This window comes from Haemaphysalis longicornis, unplaced genomic scaffold (genome assembly GCF_048455015.1).
Source record: "Haemaphysalis longicornis isolate Haplotype H1 unplaced genomic scaffold, Haemaphysalis longicornis Haplotype H1 scaffold_3, whole genome shotgun sequence".
NCBI classification, from domain to species: Eukaryota; Metazoa; Arthropoda; class Arachnida; order Ixodida; family Ixodidae; genus Haemaphysalis; species Haemaphysalis longicornis.
In genome coordinates this window covers 141,770,115-141,796,784 of record NW_027526335.1, presented here as the reverse complement: position 1 = coordinate 141,796,784, position 26,670 = coordinate 141,770,115, and positions in this window count along the sequence as shown.

The window sequence follows — 26,670 nt, the reverse complement described above, 5'->3', positions numbered from 1 at the left end:
AGCAAGACACAAACACTTCAGAGAACCCTATAGACAACATATTTTCCTGCACCCAATATTGTCTCGGGGTGACGATGCCATGATTTCGTGAAACGGGTGTTAAAGTATTTGTCAGAAGTTACGTTTTTAAACTATATTTTCTTTCGTGCATAATCAAGTCTGCCCCTATAAGCTAGCCATCACCATTAGCTTTAATCCATTTTACTATGTCCGGTTTACACGTTTTCATACCTACCTTTTTGTGGTAATCACTTCTCTTCAACCATTAAATAACTTCTTCTCTGACGCTGTTTGCCCTTCTGGCCTTGCGCCATTAAACACCAACCATCATCAGTTTCACTGCTGTAAGGCCACTGGCATACAGCCTGGTGTATATACGTTCTGCTTCCATTTGCTTCTCGTTGAAGCTGAGCAAAAAGTTAACGCACTCGCTCTGAGTTGCGTGCAACATGTCTTTGCCGATGGCTAGCTTTCTCTTATTTGGTTTCTTGCTTTCGCGTATTGCCAGCGTTGCCTCGATAAGGGCCATGTTTTATGCGTGAATGACGTTCATTTTACTTCTGTTATCAGGTTCCACTGCTCGGGTGGTTAAATTTGATCTTCCGTAATTGACCCCCTCGTGTTCCTTCGTTTATGAACTACATCCTTTATTTTATTAACCTGTCACAATGTTCCCCACATTTCGCTACTCCAACAGCGGCTCCTGATTCTCAGATTGCCTTTGTTATTCTTATTTAGCGCGTTTATACTGACCGCGTTTTGCTAGTTTAGAAGCGGGAATTTGTTTAGGAGTTATTTTAAACTCCCATGATCTGGCTCCAACTGACTGTATGATGAGTAGGTTTTTAAGAATTTTCTTCTTTTTCTTTTGATAAACTTCCTTTCATTGCAACCAACCACATTAAAATCGCGGCTGGAAACCCTACTTTGCACGTTAAATTTTGCACAAACTGGTTTGTCACTTTAAATGAAGTAAATATTAATTTTATGTACCTTCAGGATATTTCATACTCATTACATCTTCATTTCTTTGTTCGAGAATGTGTTCATCAATGTCAAGGTATTTATCTTCGTATATCCCAGCAATATGCCTCCTCCACTGTTGTGATATTCTATTGCAATATTTCCCATTGACCCCTCTTCTATTTGCTTGTTGCTCACCTTTCTACAGAAATTTCCAATTACAACTGCAAACTGTGTTGTTTCCTTCTTCATTGCTAATTCGACGTCCTCTTAGGAGCCGTCTATGGCTTCATCATCATAGCTGTTTGCTGGCGCAGAGGCCTGCAGTATGTGTACGCTGTGTTGCTTGTTTAGCTTGATCACGGTGGAGGCAACTCTCTCACTCGCTAGCGCTGGAAACATCCTCTGCGTTGTCTTGTTCTCTGTGGATTACATAACCCATCCCGTGTTCTTCCTAACGTGGTGACACTGCAGCACATAAAATTACCGCTTGTGAGCTTTATGCATCCTTCTCCCGCCATCACTTCTCTTAACCCTATTATATCCCACGTGACACATGAACGTTCTGGTAGTAGTACACTTAATTTCTCTCGCTAAAATTATGTCTGCGTTGAATGTGGCTATGGTGAACTTCGAAAAGCGGCCTGTGCGGACCCTGACATTTTTAGCACCCTCTGTGGCGTCGCTGTTCTGGCTGGCGTCATTGACAGTTGTACACAGGTGCTGGGCACTGAGGCCCCAGAATTGAGTTTGTCAGTCCAAAGAGGCGGCCGCCAGCACCTGAACCAAGGTGGCCAGATCCTTGAGGAGGGCTGTTTTTGCTGCTGTGTCCCTGAAAACCTTTCTAACGGTTGAACCTTTTAGTGCACAATCTTAGGTATCCGGGATTCTAGTTACTGGAGGAGGATGCAGCGCTCCAGCCCTGCAACCCTGATGCCAAGGTTGGGATAAGAGAGCAGGCGAAAAAGAAAGACACATAGAACGGTCAGACAGATGTGGCCGGTTTTGCTGGTATAAGCCCGGTTCTGAAGGAATAAGCGGATACGCTTGCTTACCGTTCATGACGGCTCAACATCGGAAAAATATTCAACGGCGATACTGAAGTGCACGGCTACAAAAAGGCTCAGCTGGCAGGCTGAGTAATGGTGCTAGTGTAGTAGCACCATTCGTCGCCCTTTTTGACTTTATTCTTCACCAAAATAGTGTTTATTGTGCGCTCTGCCAACAACGGTGGCGTTTTGTCAGGGCTGCGCGAACGTCAGACAACGCTATGCTCTCTAAGACCAAGAAACATAAGGCCATAATAGTGGGGCAAAAACTCTATTTTTCTACATGTACATAAAAAGCGATTTTATTTCAAGGTAGCCCATCCTCAGCCGGTAACAGCAAGTTTTCGCCCGTTTTTTTTGCTCCCAGAATAGGTCGAGTTCATTCAAGTTTAGCGACGCTATCTGTGTCACCCCAGTTGGCAGGCTATTTCCACCCCGTTATATGCACGGAGCGTCTGACTTAGCGATTAACATTTTTAAAGTTTTGCCTGTCTGTAAGGTATTGTCCTATGCTAAGCTAGGTCTCCTGCCCAGTGAATATTTTTTTTATTTGACCATGCCAGTTGAGCTGGTTAAGATTGCGGTGACTGCATTTATTATTCGGTGTTACCTGGCATCTCAGTGCCTCTCCTGATACAGCGAATGAGCGGTTCTATGTGAATTGTTTAAAAACTCCGCTATGTAAATACTTGGTTATTACGTGATTTTGCAGCAATGGCTTCGCCAGCTAGGGCTACTGAAAATGTGGCTTTTATACATTTGGGGTTTTGTCTGTAACTCAAAAAAATTTACCTTGAAAGTTATACAGGCGGGTTCTATAGTTATTGCATCAATATATGTGTATTATCCCGTTCAGAAGCAAGAAAAATCAGCCACCGACTCTGGCCATCTAGCAATAAATGCAAGGTATACAGAGAAGTAGAAGAAAGCGTGTGAAGTATGCCAGACACAGGGAATTTTAAGAAATAAGATTGCACTTTATCTAAACGAGAGTTTGAGCCATGCTTACCATGTCTTGTAGGAGCAGTAATAGAGCCAAAACCACGGAAGCACTTCGTATTGGGCGAGTAAGCATTACATGTAGTATTTATTATGTTGACGTTGACCTCGTCTAGTACCACAACGTGCTGTTTTTTCACAACGTCCTCTGTGCACAATAGCACAACGTGCTTTTCTTGAGCCCTGGTGGCCATGTCTTTTTGGAGTAGAAATATGCCAAAACCACTGAAGCAGTTCGTATATAGCGGGTAGGCATTAGATTTATAATCTAATAACCTGACATTGACGTTCTCTAATAGCTGTAGTGCAGTGTCAAGGCCAATCCGATGAGCAGATGGCAGGGCGCTTGCAGAAGAGAAATAGTCAGCAAGGGAGAAGAATAGAAGGAAGAAGGGGTTCAGAAGCGGTCGTCCAAGGTGAAAGCAGGAGGCGCCCTCGCGGTATTGGCCCGAGGTGCGTCGCCGCCGCAGCCTTCCAACTTCTCGTTCGTCGCGGCGTAAAACCGGCTACATCCCTGAACGCCACCGGGAGAAGCCGGTGTCCTGCCCACGAGTGAGCGGTGTGGCTGGGACGCGGAGCGTGGGCTGTGAGACATCGGTTCGGCCCTAAGCTGTATCCTCCCGCCGCTAGTCATCGCTACCGTCACATGTTCCTCCTTAGGGCAATAACGCTGGTTTGAAGCTCCTTGCTTCACAGAGCTCCGCAGCCTCGCTGTCAGCGTAGCCTCCCGTCGACTCGCCCAAGCTACCGCCCCGTCTCTCCCTGACTATACTGCACCGTGCGAGCCCCAAAGGACTGAAGTGTACTTGGGCCTAATTTGTCCTCTCCGAGTCTCGTAAATTTTGTTAGCCTGATTTCCGTCCCTGTCTGCTACATTGTCATCTGTATAGAACGCGTGTGTTTGTTTCCAAACATTAGCCCGGTTCATGGCTCTACGCACAAACCTGCACACTCCTTCTTAACAGAAAATGGTGAGCCATCCAGGATTAGCTATACCACTTTCAGAGAGGAGTCCGGCTGCTGTTAAGCTTCATCATCACCAGCCTATCTACGCCCACTGCAGGGCAAAGGCCTCTCCCATTATTCTCATATTACCTCGGTCATATGCCAACTGTGACCAATTTATCCCCGCAAACTTCTTCATCTCATCTGCCCATCTAACTTTCTGCCGCCCCCTGCACCGCTTGCCTTCTCTAGGGATCTTAATGACCAGCGGATATCTTGCATTCGCATTACATGCCCTGCCCACGTCCATTTCTTCTTCCTAATTTCTACTAATATGTCTTTAACACCAGTTTGCTCCCTGACCCACTCCGCTCTCTTCTTGTCCCTTAATGTTACACCTATCATTTTCCGCTCCATTGCCCGCTGAGTCGTTCTCAATTTAAGTTGAACCCTCTTAGTGAGCCTCCAAGTTCCTGTCCCGTAGGTGAGTACCGGTAAGATGCAGCTGTCATACACTTTCTTCTTCAGCGACAATTGAAGGCTGCTATTCATTATCTGAGAATGTCTGCCATATGCACCCCACCCCATTCTGATCCTTCTAATTATCTCTGCCTCATGGTTGGGATCTGGGGTCACAACTTGGCCTAAGTATATATATTCGCTTACCACTTCCACTGCCTCGCCATCTATCTCAAACTACTGTGCTGTCCCGAGGTTATTGATCATTACTTTAGTTTTCTGCATATTAATTTTCAGGCCCACGGTTCTAGTTTGTTCGCCCAGTGCGGAAAGCATGCTTTGCAATTCGTCCCCCGAGTTACTTAGCAAGGCAACGTCATCAGCAAATGTGAGGTTACTGAGGTATTCTCCATTAACCCTTACTCCCACCTGTTCCCAATCCAATGTTGTGAATACTTCTTGTAAGCATGCTATGAATAACATTGGAGAGATTGTGTCTCCTTGTCTGACACCCTTCCTTATAGGTATTTTACTGCTCTCCGTATGGAGGATGATGGTAGCTGTAGACCCATTATAGATATCCTCTAGTATTCTTACATAATGCTCATCTACCCCCTGGTTCCGTAATGCCCGAATGACTGCTAGGGTTTCGACCGAGTCAAATGCTTTCTCATAATCTATGAAGGCTATAAATAGGGGTTCAGTATACTGAGCGCACTTCTATGATTGATCTTGTGAATATGGTCCATTGTTGAATAACCTTTACGGAACCCTGCTTGTTCTTTAGGTTGACTGAAATCTAAGGTTGCGGAAATTCTATTAGCGATTACCTTGGTAAATACCTTGTAGACGACTGACAATAAGCTGATCGGCCTGTAATTTTTTAAGTCCTTCATGTCGCCTTTCTTATGGATTAGGATGATGTTAGCGTTCTTCCAAGATTCCGGTACCATTGCGGTCATTAGGCATTGCGTATACAGGTTTGCCAGTTTTTCAAGTACAATGTCTCCGCCATCCTTCAAGAGGTCTGCTGTTATCTGATCCTCACCAGTGCTTTGCCACCTTTCATTTCTTTCAAAGCCTTCCTTACTTCTTCGGTCGTTACTGGTGGGATGTCTATCTCCTCTGAACTACTGTCTCGTTCGGCATTGTCCTGTATGTCCCGGCTACTGCACAGATCCCTATAGAACTCCTCGGCCACTGTGACTATTTTATCCCTATTTGTGATGACATTGCCTTGCTTGTACTTAGGTGCATACATCTGATTTTTCCCCACGCCAAGACGTCTCTTCAGCTGTTAAGCTTAGAACCATGCAAATGTTCCAACTTGAATCCATCGTGCCTGGAGACAATATTGAAGGCAGGGCATCACTAGGGACTGCCGGGTACAGGACTTTGCAACAACTTCGATACGAAGAAAGTTAAGTCGAAAGAGGAGCTATCCTTCAGTACACAGGCGAGGTGACTGGGTGTTGATCTTCCTGTCTTAAAAGACGCTGGTAAGCACGAAGAAATAATCCAGAGGCAATACCAGCTAAATAAAGATGAAGTAAAAGGGAGGCACTGAGAGATTATGTGCAGAGGAAGGATGCGGATGAACGAAGGATAGCCTCCATCAAGAAGCAAATCGCTACGCTGGAATCGGGCATATACATTGTTCGGCGTGACTACATACCTCTTACACCCGTACATGTACCAGGCTCCAAACCCAGCCGCCTAGCTAATGGTTCGACGCCTGTTCAAGAGAGCTTGTTTGGGAAGCTTGCGAGACTCATGACAAGAACACAGAAAGTCTGGAGGCAGAGAAGGCGAAGGGTTCACCTATTCTAGAAAGAAATTCCCACAATGGTATCTCAGCAAATAACGAAAAACGACTCCCAACCGTCCGTGAAACGTTCCCGTACTCACAACGGCTATCGGGGAAACAAAACAGCTAGAAAAAGACTGTGATGTATTCGGCCATAAAAACAGCTGTCGTGTATCTTGCATGCTCGCACTCCCCACCAGCGAAAGTGCCATACGATTTTGAAACATCCCGTAACTTCATGTTTTCGTAAGTACAGCCGAAAAACAAATACCATATGTAGCGTCAAATGAACATATTTTAAGACGCTCATTACTCCGTAGGAATTTAAGGCTGTGCGGTTGTTATGCAGGACGAACCACGACTATTCGAATCACCCTTGAAGTTGGTACTCAGCGCAAACCACCCTGCCCATGCATTTGCTTGAACGGGATAGAATAAGACGCATACATGGCAGAAAGCCGCATATGTACCAACAAGATGATATGTTTCCAAACGCTCAACTCATGCCCTTTTCCTATCAGATTGTACACGAAGACCCTAATAAGAGCCACCTGGAAGGAAATTCGAGTGTGCTTTCTAGCAGAGCTTCGGCCTGCTCGACGCGAAGCGGCACGAATTTTATAGGCAGCCGTACGCTTTTCTGGCATATATGCCTATATGGACCTGGAAATATGACTCCGATTAACAATTTTAGGTTGCATAGAGCTCCGTGTACTTTATGTTCTTCCTGCATAAACATACTCTCCAGCAGACGTTTCCGTTCGTTAGCTCAGAAAGTTTTAAAGTTAATGCGTAACAGGACGTGTGAGCTAGCTTGAATGAACGGCGCGATCCGATTTATACCATTAGAACTCCTAACCGTGACTTGCGTGCACTTTCGGATGTGAAGTACTTTTTTCCTCTAGAAACTCGCATAATGAGTGTGCTGTGTGCCTTCGCTAATTGTACTAGATTTTAGACACTCTCTTGGAAACTGACTTGGCTCTCCATCCCACACGTAACGGGGGTAGTTCTGCGAAGAACGTTCTGTGTGTTGGGGCCATTCTTCACCTGAGCAGATGGCAGTGCGCGTGTGGAAGAGAAAGAGTCAGCATGGAGGAAGAAGATAGTAAAAATGAGTTCCCCAGCGGTCGTCCAAGACGACAGCAGGATGTCGCCCTCGCAGTATAGGCCTGAGGTGCGTCGCCGGCGCAGCATTCCAAGTTATCATTCGTCGCGGCGTAGGCCCGGCGACTACGTTGGATGTCACTGGGAGAACTCGGTGAAGGCCCACAAGTTAGCAATGTGGCGCTGACGTGGAGAGCGGGCAGTGAGGCCTCGGATTGAGCCTAAGCTATCTCTTCCCGCCGCTCGTCATCGGCACCACCACGATTTTTGCCATGGGACTGTAACGCCGGTTTCGAGCTCCTCGACGCACAGCGCTGAGCAGCCTCGCTAACAGCGCCGCCTTGCATCGACTCGCCCTCGCCACTGCCCGTCTCTCAATGACTCGACAACCCCGTGCCAGCCCAGACGACTGAAGTGTGCAAGTTCCTCACTCGTCCTCTCCGATTGTTGCTCATTCGTCCTCTTCAATGGTTGGACTATCGTTCGAATAGAACGCGTGTGTTTTGTAGAAACAATCGCCTGGCAATAGCTCTCCGAGCGACCCTGCCCGTTCTTTCATAAAATTAAGATAATGTGCTTTTTTTGCAACCCGCTTTTTTTTTCACAATTACGCAACGTACTTTTCTTCAGCCCCGGTGAACATATCTTTTTGGAGCCGCAATAAGCAGAAACAACTGAAGAAGTTCCTAAAAGGCGAGTGGGCGTTTCGATTCAGTATCTAATATGTTTAAGTAGACGTCCTCTGATAGGTCACGGGCATGTTTTCAGAAGATACGTATTGCAGTAAAATAGTCACAGATTATGGCCAGCTTCACGGGAACCTAACACGAAGCATTACCGCATATAAATGTCGCTAATCTCTCCTTATCTGGTTATGTCCTCTGCTGGAAAGACGTTGGCCGATGAAAAAAGGAATGAAGAGAAAGCAGACGAAGTCCAAGTTCCCGCTGGACTGGGTTTGCGCCATCAACCCGCGCCGTCCCGGTGACTACGGTGCCTTTTGTAACTACGCTTTCTTCTCGACAACGCATCCCCGCATTGCTCATGACGATATCAAGGATTGATAAAGAACTATAAATCAGGAATTGAAGCAGAGCAATACATAGAGGCAAGAAGTAGCTTTTTACCTTGTCTAGGAATGACCTGCCACATTCAGTCCTGAGGGATTCTCAAAGCGGTACGTTGAGGCAGAGATGAAATCTGAAAAAAAGGTTCCTCGCTACCGTACGTGTCAGATACTCAGTGGCAATACTAAGCCTCAGCCAGTGGCAATACTGAGACTGATTCTCACACAGCCATGTTTTTGAAATGCAGAAAAGTGAAAACCGGAGGTGCAGTATAAAATTAAGACTGGTAATAGCGCCACAGTTATTACGGACGCTGAGCGACTTGAAAAAAATTAGCGAGTACAAACCTAACAAAAAAAATGTATGTTATTAAGAACGAACAAGGACACAATAAAACGTGCAACAAACTGACTTGCCAGTATTGGAGTTAGATGCGCCTTTTAAGCGAAAAAAATAATATTTGAGGCGGCAGTGTTTCGAAGGACCCTGCTATCACAAGATTATCGAGCCTGTAAGCGAGCATTTTCCATCCATGCAAATTTCCAGCTTGGCTCTGTATTAAATGCGAGCCCTCCAGAAAATAGCTTCTTATTTTCGGTCATGCGGTTGTCATCCGTGGAAGCTGTACTCTCAGAGGAACCGTAAAAGGCGATGTTGAAATTTCGAAGCCTAACGTTGCTCGCTCTGTGCGTGAGGTCATCTTTTGCATCGACTGGAAAAGCAAGCTATGATATTGTTCTCGCTAGATTTTGTAGGGATCTCGTTGGGGCCCTGTGCCTCCCTTATCAAATGTACCAGGACATGCAGATTATAATGGCAGTACAGCCGTCACGGGTATTTCACAGCACACCTTTAGTTGCTGGACTTTTTGTTGCTCCATTGCCTTCACTATTGCTCAAGATCAGCCGAACGCGCTTCAACCGACTCGTTCTTGGCCCATAGCGCCTTATTTTCTGCAATGGGTTCATCTCCTACAAATGCATGAGGTCGTATTAGTTCAAAAGCACTTAGCGCTCTCACATGGCTCCGCATGTTCTTTAAAAGCGCACTACATCCATTCTTTTCTTATCTTCCGCATTCCCCTTTTCACAGCACGGGCTCATTGCGCTTTAAACATAAAATCAAGCCTTATACTTCGTTTGTCAACATCGACACATGGACACATAGTCCGTAAATAACAAACAGCCTTGGCTGCACTAAGAGCAGTTGTCACAGCACAGAATGGATACTTAAAACACGCACACCAACTTCAAGATGCAGAAAGACATGAGTGAAGGGTTGGCAATTAGGTGGCTTGCTTGTTTTTATTGGAAATAACGCGAAGTGCAAAGAACAATGAAAGGGTCCACTGATGAGATCAGGGGCCAAGCGCCCGGGCAGCACGTGAGAACCCGCCACTCTGTCTGGTGGCTCAGCACTGTGGACTCTACGCTGCAGCCGTCGTCAATTCGTCACGGCGCGCACGGGAGACGTATTGTCTGGCCGACAGAATACCATGGGGATAATCCCCCATTAAAAACGCAGACGGCGCTGCCGGATTCCGAGAAGCGCCGGGGAGGTGTGATTACCGACGTCGCGACGAGCGTCGTGCGAGCATCCCTTGTTAACACGCCCCGGTCAGCACGACCCACAGTCGCGCCTTTCGCCCGCACCCCTCGGGGTCATACGCGCCTGCTAGCCCGCGAGTGGTCGGTTGACCCAAAGATGGCGGCGACTCATTGAATATTCCGTAGCGCGCTGGGTGACAGCTGTCTACGTAAATTTGGGCACTCCCTTACGCGTGTGCTAACGCTACAGGGGTGTTCCCGAGAGAGTGTGATCTCTAGGTATTAACTTGGCCGTTAGAAATCGTTCTTGTCTGAGCGCTGAGCTGGGCAGTTACCGGCGGGACAAGGAGTCTCGACCGTTAAAGCTAGGTTGGGATTTGTGAGCCCCTAGGCTAGAGGTTAAGATCGCGTCGGAAGTTAACGGTACAGCGCCGTACCGGGAAACTACACGAATCTTGCGGTGAGACAGAGTCTGGGCCGTTGTTTTTCGAGCGGTTTGTGTACGCTCCGACAATAGGAGAGTTAGACGAAGTTGAGGAACTCGAGTGATTTTTGCGCACTCGGAGCTAGCGTCTAGCTGAATGTTGAAGTTTTTCCTTTTACTTCTCATGTACCCAGTTGTCCTACTGTAAATAGCTGTATATAAACCTTCGTTTCACTTAATCAACCCCAACACCTCGAGTTGGTCAATTCGACCGCCGTCTCCAAGAGCTTCAACACCATCGCCCTGCCAGCCTCTTCCCAAATCCACTGTAGCCCAGGCGATTGGGTTCCTCATTGACACCGGACTTCGGGGAAACGAACCACAAGCATCTTTATTGGGGTTGATAACAATGGTGTGACAATGAGACAATACCTACCACATGATAATGTCTAGCCATGACACATGCATGTCCTGGCATGGCGCTTTGACGTGTATGCTGCTGTCTACAGTGTTCATTGCAATATATACGACAGCAGATAACGGTTACGTCTCTAAAATAAACACTTTTACGGTTTCAGCATAGAAACGTTTCATCAAGCTAAAACTCGGGGGTGTGTTAGAAAGATAGTGTTGCATGATTTGAAGCACGGACGGCCCAAAAGAGATCAGTGGGGGTACCATTGTCGAGTAAGCCAAGGTAACGCGTATTGCGGAACCGTAGTAGTGCCTGGAGTAAAAAAATTCAACAATCTTCTGGCAATCATCATCTCCAGAGTATTAATATTTCTGCGTACTTCTTCTCCTTCCCAAATACTCTCAGCCCCACAGAAAAAATAGCCGCTTCGCATTTAGACTTTATCATTCGTGGTCGTACTACAAACAAGCATGATTGAAGGTAGTGTACCTTCAATTTCCTCACGCGCTCATATAGTGCGTGGATGCACTCTGACGAATACAAAGAGGTAGTGACCAGCTGTTGTAAGCGTTTCTTCACATGATAATGGTCACAACCTTTGTGTAATTTTGTATATTTCGGTTTCAGCATGGCAATTCGTATGGAGAATAATGGCCCAGAAGCAAAGTACACTGGCGTACCCTTGAATATGAACGATCCATTCACGGTGATCATCGACAACACCATCAAAGGATGGAACGTGACCGTGAGCTTTGGCGGACCGAACCAAACTCCAAAACTCATCCCACGTAATTGGATAGACTACTACACTCGACCGGTTTTTACCAACTGCTCTGTGATTCGCATCCTTGCTGTAAGTACACCTAAGCAACGCGAGCAAATACCGTGACATTGATTGTACAGTACCGACAATTGCTGCCTAGAAAGAAGGTGCGTGGGAGGGTCAGTGTGGGAGCAAGGCTTTAGCCAGATTCTTGCTTCTACAGATCAGCTGATTACAAGTATCGTTTAACGCAAGAGTCGATAAGACAGTAGTTGTGTGTACATCGTGCATTTTATTACCTGGTGGTCTAGTAACAAAGGACTACGTATACGAAGCACGGCGGGGTTAATTTACTTAAGTTAATCCCCGTACAAGCTTTTTACTTCTTCATTCAATAGTTATTTTCAATGCCAGGCACCATTTTCTAAATGAAGAAAGCCAATGTATTGGCGCGAAATCAAACGCGTTTTTATTTCGCGCTCACTGCGATGCTTTGACATTTGTTCGTACAATCCTAAAAAAGGATGTCCACGCTGTCCACGAGTTACTCCAACACTATGTGGGTATCATAATAAACAAGAGTGGCTTGCTTTCGAAATACATCTCTTGCCTCGAGCTAAGTAATTAGAACATCTCAATCTACGGCTGTTGAAAACTCTTACACCTCCAATAGGCCCCCAGCTTGAACTTCTACTATTACAAAAAACATGAAGCACTCGAAGCGACGTTTTTAGTCACGACAAAAACATTATAGTCTGATTTATGTATAACAGTTTTCAGGCAATAATATATATTCATTTTAATGGTTAACTTGCAACTAAATTAGAAAGATTTGCGGAAACATTGAAGCAGACTTGTGTGCCACATTTGAGGTAGTGCCCTATGAGTGGTGCTTTGGGAATATCAATATAGAAATTAAGTACTATTAATCATTTCTCATTGTACTGTCCTGCCCACTTGCAACAACACTAGGATAAGCTGGCGTGTTTCACCCCTGAACCTTCAATCGCTGTTCATAAACAAGTCCGGGAAGTAGCAGCGTGAAGTTATTATAGCGATTTTTTTCACAGCGTGTTCGTTCGGTGTGGGACTGTTTATTTAAACTGCCTCAAAATAGCGAGATACAACATTTCCTCCTGCAGGTATGCGCCCCAACCCCTCCTCGCCATCGACATTAATTGCTACCTCGGTCCTGTAAAGGATTTTACTAACAATTGCACAGACATTTACTTGCATCGCACTAAGAGGTATAATAAATACTGTTTCAGAAGATCTGAACAGTTTCCGTGAAGCTTTTTTCAAATGCTCTAAGGATTCTGATTTCTTCAGAAGCACTAAACGGTAAGCATAGATCGTTAGAAATCAAAATTCCACGTGAGCGTTTTTTTTAGATCGCACACAGTTTTTAAATTCCTCATATTTCTCGCAGAGAAATGTAAAAATTATTTTCGAAAAGTTTTACTGCATCTGTGTACATTCAAGAATTTGGAAGAATTCAAGAATTCACAAGAAAAAAGAAAACTATAGCGGGATATGGGTCAAGAGAAAAAGGCGAGGGTGCTAATGCTTTTAGCACCCTGATTATCTTCGGGGGTTCCTCAAACGTGTCCATTAAAAGCACTACGCTCTTTGATCCATTCCGCAGAGTGGAAGCAGAACACCTAATGCCAGATTTTTTTGGTGCAATGTGCTTGCCCGCTTTGCCGCATATTACTTAAACACTGTATTATATGGGTGTTATTGTGATTGTTGTTGTTGTGATTATATGGGTGGTATTACTAAACTGGGAGAGATGCAGCTGACTTCCGTTGTTTTTTTTTTTCAAGCATGCAGACACTCGCCATTTTACCCTTTACTTTTTTTTTCAAAATTACCAGCCTGACTGCGGGACCTTATGAATGAATAGAAATGAAATAAGGCGGTTGTTGACTGTTTTCACAATAACAAAAAAAGAAAAAGAACACGAACTCAAAGCTTGTGGACAACATCTTTATTCATTTAAGAAAAGACAAAATAAAAAGAAACCATAGCAGAGCGAATGGAAACCTACATCTTAATGTACGCGCATAATTTTTTTTTGCCGCCACTGCAGAAAATTGGTACGATAAAAATTTTTGCGGTTTTAAAAGGACGATACGACGACCAACCTTGCACACAAAGAAAGAATGTACCCGGAAGCAAACACTTACTTGTCTGAGAAAAAATCGCAAATATATACACAAGAGAGAGAGAGCTATCCCTGTACAACACTGTTTTGTAAAATCACGGTTTCAAGGACAACAGATTTTTGCGGCAGAAACAAGACGCAATTTAAATGCATCGGGGTTGACACGGGAATATAAAAGATACCCTGAAGAAGTAACGAAGTAAAAACATTAAAAATGAGAAGGTGAATGGAGAATTGTTTCGTAAATGTATGCGAGATAGGGCACTGGAATAAACTGCATTACGATTTTACTCCAACTCCAATATACTCCAACTGACGGTTTTGAGCACTTGGTTGACGATATCTAACAGCCCCTCTGGGAGTGTATAGTATTTTTACATACAATCATACATACATATATACACACACATACATACATACACACATACATACAGGCTTTGCCAAATGTCTGTGGGCGAAGTCGGAAACGTGCTTGCTCCAAATAATTGAATGAACAAGCTTACGTACAGAACGAAGATGAAACGTTTTATTCAAGAAAGCTAGAGAAAATAGATCTCTTACTACCCTAAAGTTTTTTGTCACATTTAAAGGTAAAGATGGTTCTTTGCATTCTTTATGGTCGAGAAGTCTTAGTATAAGCTCCCAAAATTTTGACAAAGGGTGTACATGCATGCATGCATACATACATACATACATACTTACATACATGCATACATACATACATACATACATTCATACATATATACATTCATACATACATACATACATACATACATACATTCATACATATATACATACATACATACATACATACATACATACATACATACATACATACATGCATACATACATTTATACATACAAACATAGGTCGCGGGTTCGATTCCCGGCCGCGGCGGCCGATTTTCTGATGGAGGCGAAAAGCAAAAACGGCCGTGTGTACGAGATTTCGGCGCACGTTAAAGATCCCCAGGTGGTCAAAATTAATCCGGAGCCCTCAACTACGGCGCGCCTCATCGCCATAGTTGCGTTGGCGTGTTAAACCCTACAATCAATCAATTACATACATACATACATACATACATACATACATACATACATACATACATACATACATACATACATACATACATACATACATACATACATACATACATACATACATACATACATGCATACATACATACATACATACATACATACATACATACATACATACATAGTGTGATAAACTAGAGGTTCCTAATTATATTGCGTATTTGACCGAAGTTTGCATTCAAAGTGCTGTCAGCATGATCCGAACCAGTAAACCTTCGGAATGTACCGAACTTGTGTTTTGTTTCCTTGGCCCTTTTAATCAAAAGGTTTAGGAGTCCACATATTGCTACAGTGTAGATCGATGGAGACTTTGCAGTCATCACAAAACAGTAATTTATTCAGGAGCCGATTTTAAATGATCCGCCTACTGCTCCTTAATGTGATGTGGCATGGGCTATGTGATATATTTGAGGAAGCAACCAAAAATTACCAGCCAGAACAGTGACCCAACGTGCCGGAAAAATAAACCGCAAAGATTACAAGCACTGTTTAGGCCTAAAAACTCAGCAATGCTTTTTAGGTGTTGCTGGCAAAGTTGTAGCAATGACCTTTGTTCTATGGATGACTAGTGAGGATTTTTTGAGCTTGTCAGAACCTTCAGTACCCTTTAAAAACAGCACGTGCAACCTGCTCATTTTGTTATTTCAAAAGTTGTTGCAGTGGAATAGAATAGAAATTTGCTTCATAGCGCAAATAATTGAGGTTCGAACGCGACCAAGGGAAGGGGTTTTGTTTTCGGAACCTCTGTTTCGGTACGTTACTACGTGACCCGATGTGTAAAGCTCCTAAGGTGCTCTACACATGAAATGAGGACCAAACGCTCTCTGGTAGCCTATTTTGTGGAACGAAACACCTCATTATACGTATAAAGCTTCATAATGAACTCACTAGCATAGCAAAACAATGGGTAAGTGCCTGTGTAGTAATGTTTGTGACAACCATCGGTAGCCTATTATAAAAGGGCCTACTTTTTCGGCTTCTGTGTGGGTATCACTGCATGAATGTATCCAATATTATAATAAGTGTTACACTTGCCTGCGCAGATTAAAAAATGGTTTTGGCAGGTCGCAAATTTTGGATTCTGAATTGATGTCCTTCTGCTTCTACGCACCAATCATGACCGCCCACCCACAAGCTTTTGCTAATAAAATGTTAAAGCTGCGAATTTTTGTATACGTGTGGCCCGTTTTAGAGTATATGTGGCCGAATTACTATTCATGGTTTCTCGCATATTTCACTAGAATTGAAAACAGCACTACAAAAATGCATACTCTTGCTGTTTCAAGCCCATTCTGAGAAACGTCAATGGCAATATCTTACTAGATGGTTTGATTGGTCACGTGTCCCAGTAAAATACCCACATATTTCAACAGAGCACATTTATGTGACTCAGATTTTGTTCTTAAAGCGTCAAGTTTAGGGTGCGCTGATTGAGATTTTGCCCCCAAGAACCATCAAAATCCCACGGCAGACTGTCAACAGATGTTACTGTTGGTCATATCACCGTGCTGTAATTGCCTAAATTTGTTTCCCTTGTCGGCTCGGCACTTGGAATTGTGGCCTCGAGGCCAGAACATGCCAAAGACCTAGTGTGAAGAAAGAATCCCACCTATTTGGTGCAATGAATAGCAACGCTTGCTGTTGGGTGTGGTTGCCCTGTCACACCAGCTGCAATGAAATGGTGCTCCAAAACTCCTTACCCTGGAAAATGGTGCTATCCCTGGTTGGCACGAATAACGATGTTGGTTAAAAAATGGCAGCACCGTCACTTCGTGGATCGTGCCGAGGGTGCGGAGCACGGCGACTCGAAATGACATCCAAGTTACTCCTCAAGTGACATCCGAGTTGCGCCACGGCAATCATGCGGTTTGAGCTGCGAGTTTTGCCATAAATATTTCTAAATGAAGCTGCAGCGCATGACTCAAATCGCAATTGGGTTGATATTTGCTTGATTGTGGTTGGCGCACGGATGGACGCTGACAGGTATTGGGAGGTTCGAAGGTACTCCGCACCGTTACAGGAAAGGGAGTAAAGCGTTTACAGTCGTGTACTTACTCAAGGTCGTAGCCCAATCGGTGAGACGACTGACACAAACTCTGTCTGGTCTACAAGGCCCAAGCTTGAATCCTGGGGTCCTGTGTGATTTTTGGGATTGACAATTCTATGCTCACGGATGCGGACGGTCATTGTGTGGTCCTAAGGTACTCCGCACATAAAGTGGCATTAAAAATGAGCATTGTTGTGCCACCCCAGCAGCACAAGTGCGAGAAGTTGTGATCAGCGGCGTGTCAAGAATCCCTGTGCTGCATAATACGGCTGTAGAAGTCGACCTGCCCTGATTTCAAGAAAGGTAGAATAAAATGGTACTCCTTATATTCAGAGGATGGTTTGCTGAATGGTAGACCACTGCATCCGTAGCTGCTTTTCTTTGCTCAGTGGTTTATGTTGTGCAGCATTACTGCATCATGAGTTTATGATTTTGGCAGGTATTTTACTTTTCAATACGTAGCCTGAAAACCCAGTTAGCATGCCACAACAACATCGTTAGCATGCTACAACAAAACGCAAATGTGAATGCTAATCAGCGTACTGAACAAAGTTCTGCTTAGAACAACTTGGTTTGTATCGCATTGCTGTATACTTTTAGCAAAACATATTTTACTTTTCATGACAGCAATCACAGCATGAAACATACAGGTGCTGGATAAATTTATAAAGCGAACATCTCACGCCGTAGTAAGAAAAGCATCAGAAAAAAAAGCTGCAGTATTTGTTACTACACAAAATAACAATACTTGGGATGTGAACCTATTCGTTGGATCTGAGAACCTAGAGGTTGTAAAGTAAGTCAAAACACTGGTCGTACTCTTTAATGAACATTTACTTTAGGGTGCACACGTTCAACGCGTAAGAGAAAGCTTGGCAAGGCGTGCAATGTTCTTTCCAGACTGCCTCAAGCCATCCCCACCAGAACCAAACTGCTTTTTATTAGGCGATCCTTACCCCCACTTAAGTTAATGTCACCTTGTACGCGGCACCGCATCTCAAGCAAACATAAATAAATTATTTTTTCTGTAAAACAAAAGACAGTGTTTCGCCACATTACAATTTTTTATACGACGCCCCATCTACAGAACTTTTTTAACAATTTAGGTGTTCCGTCTGTTTAGCTTATGTAATTACAATCTTGGGATGAAACGCCACCAGGCTGCCCAGTACAATATAAATGTTTCCCGAGTTTATACGACCTGGCACGTCCATTGATAGTTCTGTATAATATCAGACGTAAATTTCTTTGGATAATGTGAATCCCACGTACAAACCATTCACTTTGCGGGCTACAGTACTATATGTCAGGTCTCTTCTATAATTTAGCAAGCGAAAATATCGGATCAAATATTATGTGCGACAGAAAATCGCAACTGCATGTTACGCAAGAGAGAATTTATTTATAACACTAATAAATTTCTGTTGGCTATGCATACCAAAATTAAATACCTTTGTATAAATTTCTCTCCGAAACATTTCTTTTAACACCATTTTTTGTTCTTTTTTCTCACCAAAAACGTGTTTTTAGTTTGTTGCACGAAACTACTATATCTCTGGCCGTTTGTTTTATTACAAAGGTTGCTTCTTCCTCCACCCTGTAATTTCCGCCCCTTATGGATGTGAATCTACCACTGCAACGGGTATACAGTGGTGAGGTACATTAAAAATATATGTATCCTGATTGGGAGTATGTATATATAATATGTGTTTATCTGCATTCTTATTATAAATGTATATCCGAGTGTACAAAAGGTGACTTTTGTGCAGTTTATTTTTTAATCAGTGACACAAACGTCTACATCAATCTTTTGTGTATGCTCTCTTTATCCAATTTCTGTGCAAGTTCAACCATGTGTATTCATTTTTGTGCCATTGTTTTCGCTTTCAAAGCACAGAGCAGAAACCCCGTCAAACTGCTTTTACAGCTTTCTGTTTCTGTGTTTATTACCTTACCTTTGTAGTATATTATAATGCTGAATAAATAAAATTCGAACATTGTGCGCCCTGTTCGAAGCACGCAGATGTGTTTGAACGAGTATAGAGAGAAAAAACCCTGCCGAAATCCGTCAGGAGGATGCGTGGTGGTTCATCGCGCAAAATTATGTTGTGAAGGAGGAAGTTTGCAAATTCCGATTCTGTGCCAGAGCGAATGCACGCAGTTTCTGCGTATATTTTCAAATCAAGGACAGCCGTAAGTATCTATCGGCGTCCACACTGTGTCGCCGGTAGCGGTCCATAAGAGTCAATGCCGACGCTCTCAAAGGGAGCCGAAGGGCAAGGAAGAGGCAGCAGTAGTCCGGTCGGAGGAGCAGTGCAGCCTTCCCGGTGCTTGAAAGAGACGCACAGGCGAACGTAATTTTTTATTTATATATTTGTTTATTTATCTATTTATTTATTATTTTATGATATCCTCAGGGCCAAAGGCATTACAGAGGGCAGTGGGGATAGAATACAAGTAAACAAAAAAATAAATAAATTACGATATAAGCCAATTAAACAATATTAGTCAAATCATCCAGAGAAAGAAAACTCAAACGTACCTACAGGAGATGCGTTATACATTTATTTATACAATTTGAGCTCTAAAATTTCGGAACTGTTCGTTATCAATAATAGATACAGCACTACAAGGAAGGCGAATCAATTACCGACTAGTCTTGGGCAAGAAAGAGTAAGATAAAAGCTGTGTGTTGCAAATGCCAGTTCCAACTTTCTGGCTATGGTCGATACGATCAGATCCACAATAAGGTGTAGCGAAAACTGCTCACGCAGGAAGTGGTGATGACACAATTTGTGAAAAAGAGTTAGTCGAGAAGTTTAAGTTTATTGCCGTGCAGACAGAAATCGGAGGGCAAGGTTAATTTTAATGCAGTAATACTTGCTGTTCGATTGTAGTTCAACAGAATAATCTTAAGCTATTTTGAACAAGTTCTATGTGATTTTGAAGTTTATCCTGACCTGTGTCCTATACCGAGCATGCGTAATTCAGTTGGGAATGTATAAGTGTTTTCAATAGCATTAGTTTAGGTTGTGATGGCACCATATAAAAAGTACGACGTAACTAACCTAACATGCAGTATGTGTTGCTAATTACGTACCCGCAGTGAAGGTTCCAGGTTAAGTTGTTAGTAACGTGGATGCCAAGCTATTGATAAGATGTAACCGATTCTAGGTGGACACCATCAAGATAAAAGTGTTGTGGTACAGTGTTCGAAATACGCATTAGTTTATATTTCTTAATGTCCAGTGCGATTGACCAACCTGTGAAGCAGTTATTAACAGCATTAAGGAAAGATGTCAATATGGGGGTGTCATTGTCACTGATTGTTTTACGAAAAGTAACACAGTCATCTACAAATATAAGAATACTCGAATTTAAAAGGGGCCACAGCTTTAGTGGCATTATTTGCGAATCCAAGGCACCCAGTGCGTTTCTGCATCGTTATATTCTTTAAAGATACGACGCTGAAGTGAAGCAGGTGCTACAGGGACCAATTTGCTGCCACCAGTATGGTAATTTCGGCGGAAAAGAACACCTTGAAGGAGTAAACACGTGGTGAGTTGACAACGTGCACGGCTGTTCGAAGGCGGTTCGAGGTAGTACATGAGGGGGACGCCGCAGTGTACCTCGGGCAAATCCCCATGTTTTTCAATCCTGGGGAAAAGGCAGAGCACCAAAAAATCTTTAGCGAGGCTTCCCTGTGCAGCAGCCAATTGAGAAGACAATAGAAAACGGGACAGAATATCTGCCTCCATATACTCATTTGACTCTGATAACCTAGCGACCGAGGCGCTCAGAAGCTTTTTCTTAGAAGATAACCAGCATAGTGCATGGGGGTCTCTGGCCACTGTAAAACAACGGTCATGGAGGTAAGGACAATATTTTTGAACGGCCGAAATTTTTTTGGCTGGTGTCAACGAACGATTAGCCTAGGAAACGACCATATCACGGAGATGGGCATCTCATTAATAAAGAAGAACACCGCCGATTCTGTGGTCACTCGCTTCGTGTGCAAGATAGCGGGCTTGTTTTCATCAAAGTGGCAGTGTACCGGGCTAAACGTTAGGGCGGTGAATAAAAGGCTTGTGGAAACTCATTCGACCAAACGTGACCTGTGCCAGACTGCAGGAGCTGGGTGAGGGGTGTCGCAATGGCAAATTCCTTTCAAGGTGTGATGTCCGCAATCAGCCTTTTGGCTCAGGGCCACAGTATCATCAATGTATTACGTGTACGCCTCACAAGGATGTTTGACTCGCGGTTATAATTTTTAGTGGTGTATGCGCGGGCAGCGGATGAGCAAAAAATTTGGTGCATGCGCGGGTAGTGGATGAGCAAGAAATCTGGTGCAGCTGCATGGTGAAATTGGCTCATTCAGTGAAACGGTATTCGTACTTTAAAAACCACGTCTTCTACACGTCATAAAAGAACCCAACATCTTGCAGCTTCGAGTGGTCGCCCGACCTATTAAAAGTGCTGGCTCGTACATAGCTGTCGAGCTACTTTTCAGCGCCCTCTCCACCCAGGACAGCTGACATGGTGGGTCCCGCTGGCGGCTGGTGAAGTCTGGTGGGAATCTGCACTGTTGGCAGGTTTCCCTGTCCTTGGCATGCTACCCAACCTGCCCTTTCTTTTCCCATGCGGCCATCCACTCCTAATAAAGTTCCGCTCCTTCCTTGGCATGGCCTCTTGGGCTCCGAGAGGACCCGAACGCAGCTCTAAGAATAGGACTTGAGTGGTGGACGGCGGGATTGAGATGCACCTTCCACCACTTGAGAGACGACAGTTCGCGTGGCCGTTAATGTCGGGCAAAGGAACCAGCCACGAGTTGATGATGACTATTTAAAGGAAACCATGATGTCTAGTCCGAGGGTTACAAGCCCTGATGATAGTGAGGGATTATGCCGAAGCGCCAGTTAGTTAACCCAAGGTACAAGGAGTGTATTCAAAGGATCTTACAGCACCACCGCAGCGCGCACGTGAGGCTTTGAAGATTGCCACATAGAACAAGTTAGTTTTCTAATCATCTTCAATCATCTTCAATGTCCAGCAGTACTGAGACACAGGGGCGTCTCATTACTGCAGCATTAAGACGCCCCGGCTCTTGCCCTTTTTACCGCCTCCTGACTGTTCCACTTACCGTACCGTACCGTACCGTACCGTCTTGATTATTCTAATAAAGGAAGACATTGGTCCCCCCGCGACTGTCACCAACCCTGAAACAAACCGGATCATTCTTGTGGGCAGCTTATATAGCTATACGGCTGAAAAATTCTGCCATTCAACGCGGATTTTTTTTTCCACCTGGTTGGACAGCCATGGCCCTTCTGCATTCCTGCCGCCCCCAGCCCTCTGCGTCGTGTTGGAGCGACCCGTCTCACTCTGGACGCTTTTTTACAATAAATAGCTGTGTTATGCGTTTTTCTCCTTCAAGGGCGCTGCGGAAGGTTATCCAAAAGCGGTTAGACTGGACAGTTAATCTCAGGGGACAACATGGCAACAGGGAGTACGTCGGCTACAAAAATCCTGGTCTACCCACAGGCGCGGAATCAAGCATAAATCCCGTGTGCACCACACCATATGGCGCTTGTGACATCTCTCCAGGATCATGTATACCACCTCTGTATTTCGAACGTGGTCGCACCGTCGTACTTCGCAGTGGGGCTGCACTCATGAGGCGTGCATGTATACTTGATCACGCAAAGGCAGCGCTGCATCCTTGATAAGCAGAAAGACGCCCTGCAGCAGGGCAGAAGCCTTACGACTATTTCTGATAGCATAAACAGGTTAATTATTGGCGCCCATAGGCAAATACGCCACTGAGCAACTTTGGGCACTAGTTTTGTCGTGCAATATGCATTCCCCATGTATTACACGTCATGCTACTGCACACACTGCGAAGAACCACATGATATTTGAGCGAGTTGAGCTCGCTGCAGAAACTGGAACGCTGCGGCGCCAGCTCAACACCGCCTTTATTTAACCGGTGTAGTAGAGGCGACAAAAGAGTATGCTCAGAGCAGCGCCCAGAGTAGTATATTTTTCGCAAACCCCTGGTTACTCAGCATACTGATCAGATGAAAAGCGCTGACGGGGGATCTTTCGGGAGCGGTAAGGGAGCGCGTCGTGCCTGCGCTGTTTAAGGGCTCAGCAGTCAGGGCGAAATTGGGGGAACCCCGGGCCTATGAGCCCACGCAACTCCACTCTGACCAATGGGCTCGCAAAGAGGAACAGACACAATCCGTGTGCTCGCAGGTTGGCACCACATATCGTGATTGCCAGGTGTTAGGAAGGGCCTATATTCAAACGATGATACTGAAGAGCAACCCGAGGTAGGGGCCGACAGCCGGAACTGCATGCGGGTGTTTCGCTAAAGTTTTGGCAACATTATTTTGAAGTCATTATATGCATTATGTATTTTAAGTGGCATTGCAAATGCTATATCAATGAGTTAATATTCAGGGCTGTGGTGTACTCCAGTTACGTTTGTAAAACGTATGAGTTAATATTCAGGGCTGTGATGTACTACAGTTACGTTTGTAAAACATATAAATAACATAACTTGAGCAAGCTGAAGTGGTTGTTTACTTTCGCAATTTTCACAGACTCGTAGGCTTTTACACGAATGTGTAACAGTGAGGTTGCGTTTTTAGATTTCTAGCTCGTTTCTTCCTTCTTGGGTTACTAACTTGGTGATAAAAAATAAAACGAAAGCGTTACGTACAGCTCAGACATGGGGTATAGGATTGCGAGCTCATAAAATTATCCGACGTGATGCATGAGAGTATGAGGCTACTGAACTTGGTAAAACAATCGAAGCAGCTACAAGTCAGCTTTTAGCTTTGCTGCCATTCAATATCAGCCTAAAGGCGAGGAGGTGCAGGATATTTATGGTCTGTGAAGCTGGTAAGCTACCAGCTCGAGCCAATGATATTGATGCTCGCGTACCATTATTCCTTACACTGAACAATCGCATCCACAAATGCTACATAATAGTGTTACCGACTACAGAATTTCGTTATACTACGCTGCCTCTTCCTTAATCGCCTCTGAAATCCCAAAACGACCGGTTCATGACAGTCTATCAACGATCACTCAATGAGCAGCTAAATCACGGCAAACCTGTCTTTTGTCTTTGTTCCTTGTTGTGCCCTTAGGGCAATTTTCGCCACAGGAGCAGAAATGCATAGGGTGCAACATTTCTATTCTACGTAAATAAGAAAGAAGGTCATCTTGTAGAAATTTCCTGGAAAACCAAGAAATTGGTGCACATTGCTGCCAAGAATGTTTTAAAGTTTTTTTATTTAAAGCAGACATTCCTAGATGAAGGGGTCACATAAAGAGAATACGCACCAAAAAGAGACAGTGTGGATCCTAATAAACGAGCATTGCGGTAATAGGTAGAAAAAGGTAAATGTCCACTTGAAGTCCAGATGCGGAAAAGAGAATGCTAGGAAGAAAGTTGTTTGTTATTAGGTGATGGCGAGATAGAAACACTGAAAACTTCCTCTTGAAACTTCGCACGTTTTTTTGTAGTTGAACGAAACGGTGACGGCAAAGCCTGCATTTTTATTCTATGACTCCTCATGTGACACATTCTCAGTTTACTGAACAGCAATAATAAATGTTTCCACGGTTTTCTGATTTTCTCCAATTCTTCTCCATACCATGAAAACTTGTTTGTTGCAACAACGAAGGCAACTTGGCAATTCCTGGCAATTCCTGACGCTGGTATTTTGTGCTAGAGAAAAGAGCTGCCCCAGGAAAAAGTAAAAAACTGCCCTTAATTTTTTCGTATGGTCTTTAAGCCCTTGTTTTAAGGGGAAGAGCTGACTGCTTTTGAACTGCAACATTTTCGTGTTCTGGAACAAAACGTGCCGCCTAATATTCAAAATTGACAGTTCGGAAGTGGATCAGGAGTTCCCAGGTTAGACACAGCGCTGTGAACATTAGAAACTGATGCAGGTGTTACCAATCGTTTATTGAATTATTCGGGACCAATAGGAGAAGAATTCAAAGCGAATGGATAATCGCAAAAATAGTGCAGCTCTAAAAACTTTTATTGTGCACCGTTTCTGCCAGTGTTACGGGGGTTTTATATCGACGTCGAACTCGTAAGTGAGCGTACAAAAAGAAAAGAAAACGTCGAGGAAAGATTGGTAATAGTACGAAAGAGAGGACAGTATACGGCACCCTCACTTGAAATTCTTAGGAAGCGATGCATAAGGCAAGTGTCAGGGGAGGCAGTGAGAAACTTCTGGGAGGTGACGACAAGCTGCTAGGTGATGGCTTGGCGTTGCGCCCCGTTCATGCTTTCTGTGATAACGCGGGCTCATCATGAAAAGTAGCTGCTGTGAGCCGTGAGCAAGAAAGCTGGAGATCACGGTGCGCACAAATTTCGTATACAAGGATGCGTTTACCGTGAGCGATCTTTTAAAAAGCGTCACAAGTGCTTGGATTTGTTGTGGGGCAAGATGATTTAGGTGTTCAGAGGAGTATTGCTTGTGAAGTAGGGTTAGTTGAGTGAAAGTGTTTATTAGTGTTAGCAGACATCGTGATACACCATTCATAACTTTTATACTTGGCCTGATCCGGCAGTTCGAGGGATAAGGCACTGACTCTTTTTAGCGGTGGGCATGGTCCTAATTAGAGTGGCATCTGTGAAACATCTTTTCGAGTGGGTCACCAGTAAAGTTCCGCATTCGAGAGCACGGCTTTATTCGGTATCGATGTTTATTGCAATCTCACCCAAAAATACATTCAAAGGAAAAGTGATTTGATCAGTCACGCAGAACTGACAACGAAAATTCGTAATTTCTTGTAAAGTCAAAAGTTTGAGTACAGCAAAACACCGCGATTGAGATTTTGTCAACAGAATGAACACATCCTGCAAAATGTTTATAATAATCTCTTCAAACACAGTCAGCATATTCAACATGGCCGGTAGAGTGATGCACCCTATTTAAATACAAGATGGCGCCTGTTTTTATTGCAGTACCGACATTTTTTCGGCAGGAGGGTCGTCGCTATTATTAGGGGGCGAGTATTCCGGGGACCTGTTTAAACCTTGAGGTATAGTACTTCTTTCTTTTTTTCTTTTTAAACGAAGTGCACACAGATAGATGTCATTCAAGCTAGGGTAGATTATTAGTCAATAGAGTTTTCTTCGAATAAAGCAGTCGTGCGAGTGTCCGCGTAAGTGCGGGCGTAAAACTGAAGAGCGGCCTTTTTTCACAGTTCTCTCAATTAACTGTCCACTTCTCGCACACATCCCTTCTTGCCGCCTATATTGGGTATTTCATTTGCCTTCTTCACTAGCCTAAATATTTATGGGTATTATTTACTCACGGTCATCGGGGTTCTTGGTACTTTTTCCTCTCTATAAAATAAGGAGTCGATTCAAGTTGGTGTATTAAAAACACAGCGGCATTGAAAAAGAAAGCTGTATTACTCACGTTGCCGAAAGGATGCGGCTTGCTCCACAGAGCATCAGTCAAATTTCCTTGAAGCGTAACTTTGTATGAAAGCTAAAAGAGCGCGTGGTGCCTCCATGCACAATCAGCATCTATTCACCATCCCTTTATTAAAAAAATATTTCTCTTTGTGGGGACATGGAAACGATAGATACAAGGGCACCAAAAATGCCGAGAAGCCTTATAGAGTTTTCTTGTCTACGGAGCATTTTGTGCAAAGCATTTTTTGTGGTTTGGTTGCGGTGCAATCGTGCTTGCACTAAGAGGGCTCTATGAGAGCAAACATTCTATTTCTGCTCAGTGAACTCAGTTGCACCAAGTTCAAATATGACTAAACTTA